Source organism: Zalophus californianus, chromosome 1 (genome assembly GCF_009762305.2).
Source record: "Zalophus californianus isolate mZalCal1 chromosome 1, mZalCal1.pri.v2, whole genome shotgun sequence".
NCBI classification, from domain to species: Eukaryota; Metazoa; Chordata; class Mammalia; order Carnivora; family Otariidae; genus Zalophus; species Zalophus californianus.
Window position 1 is genome coordinate 200149145 of NC_045595.1, and position 11636 is coordinate 200160780.

Genomic DNA, 11636 nt, shown 5'->3' on the forward strand with positions numbered 1-11636 from the left:
CGTGAGTTCCAACTTGAAATGGACTTCTCCGTATTCCCAGCCCAGTAAGTGTTTGCTCCCCACCAGCTCTGGGAAATGGGTGGAAGGATTCTCACCAAGCCCTGGAAGCAGAAAGTCCACTTACCTGACGATGCTCTGGAAGAAATTAAGGAATGATGATGGCATTTTATAGTGACCATGGCATTAAATCTTGCTCCTTCGGATTGATTTTGCCATAGGCCCATTGTCATTTTATTCCAGATGGCAAAAGTCAAGGCTGGGGAACAGTGCTGGCCTAATATTTGACTTCAGTTTAATTGCTGGTAATCATGATGAGAAAGACCGCAGAGTAAAAGAGGGCCCACAATGAGAGTTTGGCTTTATGCTGCTTGGCAATTGACTCCTATCCTCTGTTCAGGCCCTGTTCTCAAGTAATCTTACACTAGCTTGACCCTGACTTTTTATTTTATTTTTTTTTAAGATTTTATTTGTTTATTTATTTGAGAGAGAGAGCAAGCAGGGGTGGAGCAGAGGGAGAGGGACAAGCAGACCCTGTGCCAAGCATGGAGCCTGACGAGAGGCTCGATCCTATGACTCTGAGATCACGAACCCAGCCGAAATCAAGAGTCGGACGCCCAGCTGACTGAGCCACCCAGGTGCTCCGACCCTGACTTTTACATGAATGAAGATTTTGGGCCTCACTTACAATATTGTATGTCAGGGTTGTCCGTGTGGCCATGGTGATGATGACACATCTTGTTGCCTATGCACTATGTGCCAAGCATTTGCTGTGTGGAGCCCTTCACGGAGGTTATCTCATTTAATCTTTACAACCACTGGGATGAAAATCCTCTAATGACTTCCCAGTGGACTTATAATAAAAACCAGACCCTCTACCAGGGCCCCTAAGGCTCAGCATGATGCTGCCTCTTCCTACCTCACGTCCTGCTTCTTTCCCACTTGCTCTGCCTCGTTTTTTTCTTGAAACACCCCAAGCTCGTTCCCTCCTTGGAGCTTTTCCACCAGCGGTCCCCTCTATCTGGACAGCTCTTCTCCTAGACCTCGGCACAGATGGCTCCTTATCGTCATTCAGGTCCTGGATGAGGTCTCACCTCCCAGAGAGGGTTAGCTTGACAACTCTGTCCAGAATACCTCCTGATACCCCTTACACATCACTCTGCTTTATTTTCATCTAACACCTAATACTCCCTGAAAATGTTCTTGTTGAATGATTTTTAAAAACTCTCCATCTCCACCCATTTGAATGTCAACTTCCTGAACATTTGGACCACACATGTTCTTTATTATTATGTTCCTAGCTCTCAGAACAGTGCTTGGCACATGGTAGGTATTCAATATATGAAGAACTCCAGTTTCCAGAGCAGGAAGCCGAAGCACTGAGAAGTTAACATATCTGTCTTAAGCCACACGACTCCTAAGGCGCATGAAGGATTTATCCAGGCTTAATTCCAAAGCCCATTTTCCTAACCACCATGCTATGACATGGATTAATAGATCTCTTTCCATCAAACCTGGACTCATGTAAGGGTTATAGTGAAAACAAAGCTTAGATGCCCAAGAGGGGAATTCTGGTTGTGTTTTAATCTACTAAGTTAATTGAGTGGGTTAAGAGCTTCTGTATTGAACCACTATGCACTTTTTTATGAACCACTATTAAATAATGCCCGTATTTCTCCAAAGTGCTGAATTTCAAGATTGTGCCCTCAGGAGAGAGCAGAGCTGTGAAAATATTTCACTTATGTCCTAATAGCTCTGATCAAGATAGATGCTTTTATTTTTTTCAGGAGTTTAAGTGAAATGAAGCTTAAATAGACATATAATGTGGGCTGTTCTAAATATTCTTGATTAAGAAGCTTAAATATAAGCATAAGAAACAGCAAGTAATAAATGCTATCACCTTTGTTGCATTTTCCTGCATTTACTTATTTTAAGATATGTGATCTATATTTGACAAAGAGTACACAAGTTTGCAGCCTTGCACTATATTTTCATCATGTTTTGAATTATGTGTAAAGAATAAATGTAATTTCTGGGTTCTTCCAATCTCCTTCTCTAAAGCTCTCCTTAAGTTATTTCACACCCTGCAAAGTTTAATTTAACCATGCTTGTTTTATTTGATAGGTTAAACGGAATTAAATTGGTTTTAAAATAAATTACGCTGCAAATAATAAAACTGTTAATAGGAAATATATTCCTTAATACTAATGCTATATTTCTTGTGGCTTCTGAAGCCCAGTTATTATTATCATGACAGACAGTCTTAGCCTACAATTGACCAATTTATGGGTGAATTTTGGTAACACAAGGAAAAGTGTGTGTGCATGGGTGTGTGTGTGTGTGTGTGTGTGTGTGTGTGTGTGTGTGTTGAAGAAGGCAAGATAGTTTACCTTTTGTGGCTCTGCTTTCTCTGATCTCACAGTGAGAAATTTCCTTCCTTTCTTTTGTTCTCTAGTTTGGAAATCTTGAGTATGATCGTCCCAATGAGTTAGCTTCCTTTTACCAACATAGAAAGCTAACAAGCTACTGGTGCTGGGCTATCTGCTATGGGTATCTCAGAAGTACCTTTCATCTCCAGTTCCAGAAGCTGGGAAGCCTGCTCACACTGCTCAAGAAAAGGAATACGGGCTCCTGAGATACTGAGTTGAGCCTTATATTTGTCTTATCCCATAAAAATACTGCTATATTACTGCTTGATGAGGTAGAAATCATGGTGTTATTAGTGTAATGTGTATTTGTATTTTTGCAAACTTGCCCTGGAACAAATGAGAAAAAGATTTCCCATTCTAAATGACCAGCGAATAAGCTGCCTTTGGGAAGATAACCCCTTTCTAAGTTGAGGGCTGCTTACCATTATGCACTTGACTCTATTAAGTTTGTAGCTGGTGAATGTTTATGGTCTTACTGTGTCTTGATCCTGTCTGTGAAGTTGGGCTTTGAAACATGAATCACATATTAACCTCGTGAAGACATCGTATAGAAATAAGCAGCATGTATCTCTAAGTTGAATTTGACCTTATGGCTCTGTCTTTACATAGGATTTATATAAAAGGTGTGTCTGAGAGGTTCAAAGAGTGAAAGAAAGAAAAAAATGAAAGGGAAGAAGGAAAGAGGGAAAGAGGGTAGGACTGAGGAAAAGAAGAAAGGGTTGGCAGGCTCTAATACTAGTTTCTCATTATCAAACCTGTTTTCTTGCCTTTATTTTCATCATTATTGAATCCATGGTAAAAAACTGTAAAAATAGTAATGTGAAATGTAATTCATTCATTCCTTTATTCATTCTTCATTCTTTTTATAGACTCCTTCACTGTGCCAATTTTTTTGGGGGGGGACTGGGTACAGTATACTTTCTTGATTGTACTTGACAAGGTAGGGCTCCCCAAGCCCCTCTCCTAATTCAGGGGATCTGGGATGGAAACTGTGGAGGTTGGGAGATTCTCAGTGTGTTGGGGGATGAGTTGGGGCTAGGACTCCCCAGCAGCTGAGGGCCTCTCTCTTCCTCTTGTTGGGACTGGTGGTCCAGGGAGCTCTTACATTTTGGAGGCCATGCGGACCATAAGGTCCACCACCCGGTTGCTGTAGCCAAATTCATTGTCATACCAGGAAATGAGCTTGACAAAGTGGTCACTGAGAGCAACAGCAGCCCCAGCATTGATGGTGCAAGAGTGACTGTCACTGTTAAAGTCACAGGAGACAACCTGGTCCTCAGTGTGGCCTAGCCTGCCCTTGAAGGGGCCCTCTGATGCCTGCTTCACCAGCTTCTTGATGTCATCGTATTTGGCAGCTTTCTCTAGGAGGCAGGTCAGATCCACAAATGACATGTTGGGACCCGGAAGGCCATGCCACTGATCTTTCCATTCAGCTCAGGGATGACCTTGCCTACAGCCAGTAGAAGAAGAGATGATGTTCTGGACAGCCCTTTGGCCATCATGCCACAGCTTCCCAGAGAGGAAGCTTCTGGGTGGCAGGGACAGCATAGACTGTGGTCATAAGTCCCTCCATGATGCTGAAGTTGTCATAAATGACCTTGGCCAAAGGGGCCAAGAAGTTGGTGGTGCAGGAGGCATTGCTGACAATCGTGAGGGACTTGTCATACTTCTCATGGTTCATGCTCATCACAAACATGGGGGCATCAGCAGAAGGAGCAGAGATGATGACCCTTTTGGCCCTACCCTTCAAGTGAGCCCCAGCCTTCTCCATGGTGGTGAAGCCCCCAGTGGATTCCACAACATACTCAGCACAGGCATTGCCCCATTTGATGTTGGCTGGGTCTCACTCCTGGAAGATGGAGATAGGCTTTCCATTGATGACAAGTTTCCTGTTCTCAGCCTTGACTGTGTGGGGAATTTGCTGTGGGTGGAATCATACTGGAACATGTAGACTGTGTAGTTGAGGTCAATGAAGGGGTCATTGGTGGTGACAATATCCACTTTGCGAGTTAAAAGCAGCCCTGGTGACCAGGTGCCCAGTGTGGCCAAATCCGTTTACTCCCACCTTCACCATTGTGTCTCGGGGTCAAGGCTGGCTCTGCACCAGAAGATGCGTCTGTCTGTCCAACGGGGAGGAGCCGAGAGCCACTGTGCCGAGTTTTCTTTTAAAATTCTACTAAATAGCCTGCAGAGGGTGCACTTTCCTTAATTTAGGTCCTTCCAACTGCTTACTGACCAAAAAAGGACAACTTGTTATTTATGAGATTAAAAACTATTGTCTTGTCGTTCACGACAACATGGATGGACCTAGAGGGTATTATGCTAAGTAGAACAAGTCAGACAGAGAAGAACAAATACCATATGACTTCACTTACATGTGGAATCGAAAAACAAGACAAATGATTGAACAAAACCCAGAAACAGACTCATAAATACAGAGACCAAACTGGTGGTTGGCAGAGGGGAGGGGTATGGGAAGCTGGGTGAAATAGGTGAAGGGGATTAAAAGGTACAAATTTCCAGTTATAAAATGAATGAGTCATAGAGATGTAAAGCACCGCATAGGGAATATAGTCAATAACATTATAATAATGTATGGTGACAGATGGCCCCTACACTTACCCTGCTGAGCATTGTGTAATGTATAGAGTTTTCAAATCCCCAAGCCGTACACCTGAAACTTACATAATACTGTATGTCAAGTAGCCTTCAATAATAGAAGTTTTAAAAACTATGCAATAAAAAGAAGTACAAGTTCTCTTTTCTTTCCTCTACCAAATGTTACGAAATGGAATATGTAAAAGGCATAGGAAATATAGTCTCTTTTACCTTTTTGCTAATACAAAAATCAGTCTTGATGTCTTCCTTGCTTTACATGGAGCTAGGCTCATCAAGCCTTACGAACTGAGGCTTTTTTTTTTTTAATTTGCTACATCCTTTTGGCTTCCTTTTCTCCTCACTCTTTTGTGTATGTGTGTGTATGTATCCCTAACTAAAAACTAGCACAACAGAGTGTACTACAAAATGGTGCTAAGTATGCAGGGACCCTTCATGTTTAATTATCTACTGATTTGGAAGCAGGAAACATGAGAAATGGTCTATGTCCTTTTGAGAGACTTTTATCTACCAATTCTGAGAGCTTTTTAATAGAATGTAAATAATATTTTTTAGCCAATCAATTTTTAAGAGGCTCTCATTCCTTCTGTCACAATATGAGGTACAGACTTTAATCAAAACCTTCAATTTTGGGGGCGCCTGGGTGGCTCAGTTGATTAAGCAGCTACCTTCAGCTCAGGTCATGATCCCGGGGTCTTGGGATGAAGCCCCGCATCGGGCTCCCTGCTCAGTGCGGTGTCTGCTTCTCCCTCTGCCCCTCCCTCTGTTCTCTCTCTCTCTCTCTCACATGCTCTCTGTCACTCAAATAAATAAATAAAATCTTTTTTTTTAATTTTTTTTTAAATTTATTTTTGACAGAGAGAGAGCACAAGCAGAGGAAGCAGCAGGCAGAGGCAGAGGGAGAAGCAGGCTCCCCGCTGAGCAGGGAGCCCAATGTGGGGCTCGATCCCAGGACTCTGAGATCATGACCTGAGCCGAAGGCAGACGCTTAACTGTCTGAGCCACCCAGGCGCCCCATAAATAAAATCTTTTTAAACAAACCTTTAATTTTATTTTTCCGAGTGTTCATTTTCAAATGTATAATAACAATGACCATTTATTTCAGACTTCCTAGGGGCCAGGGACTGTGTGCTAATTGTTTATCCGAATGATTCCATTTAATAGTTACAATAGCCTTTTGGGTTGGGTACTATTACCATCACCTCTATTTTAAAGATGAGGTCACTGAGGATAGGAAGGGTTAGGGAGTTGTCCTGTGTGGCCCAACTAACACAGCAGAGCTGGGATTTCATGCTCGGTCTGAATGACTCTAAAATCCTGGCTTTTTAAACTTTATGCATGATATTTCCCAAGTTGTGGGTATATTAACTGCAAGTTTCATATGTTGGTGAAGAGTATTATACTCACGGAAGGAATCCCAGACTTTCTGTAGTCACATCTCTCTGCTTTATGGAAAAAAAAAAAACAAAACCCAAACCTGATGCCAGAGCAGGCTCAGTGGTTTCTCCATTGAACATCCAGGACCAGAACCCAGGCCTTCTGACTCCAGAACCAGAACCCAGGCCTTCTGACTCCAGGCCCAGTGCTCTTTCCTCTGATTAGAAATGTCTCCAGATTTAAACTCCAGTTTATAGGACCATTAATAATCCTCTCTAAAGAAGAGGCAAGAGGTTTCAAATTCTTCTCAGAGCAAAAAAGAACTGACATCAAAAGGTTTCTTTGGGGTCATTTGTCTCATGGTGACTTTGAGTTGGCCTTGATCTTTATTTAGAATTTCAGTTTTATGCTCTGCAACAAGTTTGGCCTTGTTGGAGGACCGTCCAAAGGTCAGCAAGTTGGCTGCTGGTGATTGGATGCGCACTCAGAAGCCAAAGTCTATTACTGTGCCCATGGAAATCCCCAGCTCGCCTCTGGATGAGTATCACATCCACTCTCTGGAAGCTGTGGGCCTTGTGGGCTTTTTGCACACTGCTCCCTAGGAGCCTAATGCTGGTTGAACAGCACTTAATTCTGCAAGGATCTGGGTCACAGCGGGACAATGGTTCTCCAGTGTTCTGGGTTTTTCTCTTTCTTTCTCTCGTTCAGCCAATGATTTTGATTCTGTTTTACTTTCCCCAAAAAGGTGTGGTTTAGAGTCCAAAGAATCTTCCTGACTTTGTTTAGCTGTGCTATTTTGTACTGCTTTGATTTGAGTACAAATCTCCCCAGTATCTCTAAGGCTCACAGAAACTCACAAAAATTTTCTTTCCAAGTAACAGCCCATGCTGTCTATGGATAGGCTTACCCTACTTTTGCATAGGCAACACATTTCATATTGAACATTCTGTTTAAGTATTCCTACAACTATTATTTCTCAGCTAATATTGGATTTGTTCCAAAAGCAAAAAAAAATATATATAGACATATATATATTAGGATTTTATTTATTTATTTGACAGAGAGAGCACAAGCAGAGGGAGTGGCAGGGAGAGGGGGAAGCAGGCTCTCAGCTGAGCAGGGAGCCCAATGCCGGGCTGGATCCCAGGATTCTGGGATCATGACCTGAGCTGAAGGCAGACTCTTAACCGACTGAGCCACCCAGATGCCCCAGCAATGATATTTTTCAAGGATAGAAATACCCCTTTATAGCCCATCTAATAAGATATTGCTGTTTATCTATGAAAAGGAAACATCTGGGTTTGAGTTCCAGCCCAGTTACTTAGCATGCAGTGATCTTGGGCACATCAAGTAATTTCTTTGAATCTCAGTTTCCTTACCAGTAATACAAGAATGATGATAATTACCTTCTGCATATAGGATTAATGTGAGAACAAGGGACATATATACCAAAGTGCTTTGTAAACCATAAAAGCTTCAAACCTTAGTTTATGTCACATTGTCACATACCTGTGTGAACACTTGAATGCATATATGTTATTGACATGCTTGTTTATATGTCACGATTTAGGCTTGGACCAGTCCGGGCCATAGTTGTGACTCTAGGGCTATGGTTCTCAACTGGGGACACTTGTGTCCCCCCAGGGGATATTTAGCTTTGGAGATTTAGTCTGGAGATATTTTGGGGTGTCACATTAGCAGGATGGTGCTGGAATCTAGCAGGTAGATTCCAGAGACTCATTTAAACATCCTACGATGCCAGGATACCTCCCTACAACAAAGATTGATCAGGCCTAAAATGCCAATAGTGCTGAATTTGAGAAACTCTCCTCTAGAGCAGTGCCTCTCAAACTTTAGCATGCATCAGAATCACCTGGGGGCTTGTTAAAACACAAATTGCTGGCTCCTATCCCTGCATTTTCTGATTCAGAAAGTCCAGGCTGCGGTCCGAGAATTTGAATTTCTAAGAATTTTCCAGATGATGCTGATGTTGCTGGTCCAGGGACCACACTTTAAGAACCATTGCTGGAAACATTTCCATCAAGAAGCATTGGTTGATTTGATAGGCTTCTTCACTTAGTCAGTGCAGCAAAATAGTGTCTTTACTTGGTAAATGGTACAAAATTTGTATTAGCTAGTCTGGCTCCAGGTCTAAATTCTTTGTGTGATCTATGTGTGATTATAGGCAATGACAAGGCTTTGCCTCACGGAGGGAAGCTGCCCTCCTCACATCAGAGATGGTACACAGTTAGTGCATTACAGTTTTCTGGAGGGAGTTGCATTTGAGGACTCAGGTCCCCCCATTCCACCATGCTCACATACATACCCACCTTCCTAACTCAGATGTCTCTATTTATTGCCTTGACTAAGACACTTCTCTTGACTTGCCTTTCCTTTTCTAGCCCTTCCTATCTTCCCCTCCCCAGCTTATGGGGCCGGGAAGTTCATGAGTGGATCTGTCCTCAAGGGGAATGAAAGGAAACCATCAGGCCTGCCCCTCTGCTTTCTTCCTGTCCTCTACATGCTGGTCTTACTCTCTTCCATTTCAGAGGAGCTTCCTCCATATGGTTGGGAAATGACAAGCAATGATTAGAGGCATGATTAGTGCAAGGTTTATAACATCTCATTTCAGCGACTACAAAGAAAAGTGAGGTCTCCTCTCTTTCATGATGTGTATTAAATCTCAGGTAAGAACTCTGATCACATCAAGTATAGGCCACTGATTATAGCTGGGGAATGGGAGGAGTACCATGATTGGCTGTCCCGCTAAAATCACAAGTGGGGGACAGGAATATCATCTTAGGGAGAAAGCAGTTGCAATTATCAGAAAAAAAGTGATCCTGGGCAGACAGAACCAAAAAATCTTAACAAGCATCAAATAAGAATATGGAGGAGGTATGCATGTCATGATGAGACCTTGGATTTTTAATGTAGCTTAGATGATAAGTTTGTTTTTGAACACATTGTTTAGGTGTATATGGACTAAATGGTAGCCAACAGATATTTGGAACTTGCCTAAGGAAAATGAGAAAAGAAAAGAAAAGAAAGGAAGAAAAGAGAAAGGGAAATTGGAAATATTACTATTATGCATAAAACATGAGATAAAACAAAATTAAAATTTGTTTTAAATTTTAACAATCACCACTACAATTCCCCATAAGTCAACCTTGAGACGTCTGCTAAGTACCCTGTGGTGTGATGAACATTTCAGTTTTTAGGCTAGAAGACAGTGGATTTACTACCAGTTTGTTCTGAATCCTCTTGAAATGAATAGTTTTTCCTATAGGCACCATGGTCAAGCAGCATGATATATAGTTTCTTAGCAATTGACTTCCCATAATTTAGGCAGAAGACCAATATTCCAGTTTAGTTAAAACATGTAAAGATATAATTTTTATAATGATCTTTACCGTTGGTCAAAACGGGTTATCCCTTACTGTCATAACATGGGGATGAACAGAAGTAGAGGAGTCTTGATAATTTTTCCCCCAGGTTTTAGCTCAGTCAATAGAAACTGGTCAAGTAGTTAAGACTGGACAAGATCATAAGAGTGTATGTGAGAGCAAATCATAGGTTCTGTAAATTGTGTCTGTATAATTGGAAGAAATTATAGTGGGAAACATCTACAGGGCATGTTACCCAGACTTGCACTGTCCAATGTGGTATATATATATAAACTTGGCCATAGTGCCTATGGGAAAAATGATTAATTTCAAGGGGATTCAGAAGTGGGTGGGTGGGGTAGATGAAATAGATAAAGGGCACTAAGAGTACACTTATCATTATGTGCACTGAGTAACGTATGAATTGTTGAATCATTATAACTGAAATTAATACAACACAGTATGTTAACTACACTGGAATTAAAATAAAAACATTAAATAAAATTAAAAAATCAATTCCTTAGTCATACTAGCCACACTGCAAGAGCTCAAAAGGCTTATGTGGCTAATGTCTACTATGTTGGACAGCACCTATGTAGAACATTTCCATCATCACTGAAAGTTCTTTGGACAATCCTAATCTAGATAGGATTGGGTCAAGTTCCCTTTCTTTGGGATGAAATAAACTAAATATAAATTTTAACAGGGATTTTTTTCTCTTTCCTTGTAAATCCTGTCAACTCTACTCTTAAAACCTCATGGTATGTGGGTAAGGCAGGTCAGCGAGGAGTGGAAAACAGCAAAGCTCGCCTCCATGTGGAGGAGTTGCTTGTGGTTCAGACCCCTGTGCAGTTAGTTGTAAATGAAATGACCGCTGTGGGCAGTCTATACCTGGGAACCTCAAGGGAAAGGAATGTGTTGTTTTTAAAGCATCATCTAGGGTGATGCTGATGCCACTGGTCCAAGGACCACCCTTTGAGGAGCAGGGCCTTGAGGGACACAAGCCCTGAGGCTGAGTGACAAGAAAATATGCATCAAAAAGAAATGCAAACAGCATCATGGCTGGAGTTTGTGTTGATGGGAACTCAACACCGTGGGCCAGTGGGTTGGAAAACCAGGAAGGATGAGAATAAGATGGCCCTTTTGAAGTAACTTGCTGCATAGGAATAAGTACCTAGTACAAAGGAGTTTGACAAAAGTTCTTAAGAGAGACATACACAAATATCCTCTTAACCTTGATTTTGTCATCTGACCCACAGAACTCAGTCAGTTACCAAGAAGGCACGCAAGAGATGCCCTATGCAAAAGAAAGCATCATGGAGCTGCTTTGTGTCAAAAACCAACCCAAGAGATGAAAAGAGGAAGTACAAAATACAAAGCCTTAAAACACATCCCAGATCTAACCACTTCTCTCTTTTTCCACTGATACCCCCTGAGTTCAAGCCACTAGTATCTCACTTTTGTAACAGCAATAGCCTCTGGATTCATCTCCCCCGTTTCCCTTCTTGCCATTTATATACGGTCTCCCTAGAGCAGTCAGGGTGATTTTTAAAAATGGAAATTTCTTAAGAGGAAAAAAAGCATGCAAAAGAGGAAAATCCAGCATTTATTGAATCCCCACTTATTTGCACCACTGTGCCCTGTTCTATCTTCTTTAACCTTCACAGTAATATATGAGGGAGGTTTCATAATTCCCTCCTTTTTGCAAAGATGGAAATTAAGGCTTAGAGAAGGCAAATAACTTGTCTGTGTTCGCCTAGCTAGTAAATGGTAGAACCATCGAAGAAACAAATGGATGATCAGACAGCAAAGGCCATAAGCTTCCAACTAGACT

At 41.7% G+C, this 11636-nt stretch overlaps 1 pseudogene; it reads right to left on the reverse strand.

Moving 5' to 3' along the window:
* Positions 1–3527: 3527 nt before the first annotated feature.
* LOC113915844 lies at positions 3528–4500 on the reverse strand (annotated as a pseudogene).
* Positions 4501–11636: the final 7136 nt, after the last annotated feature.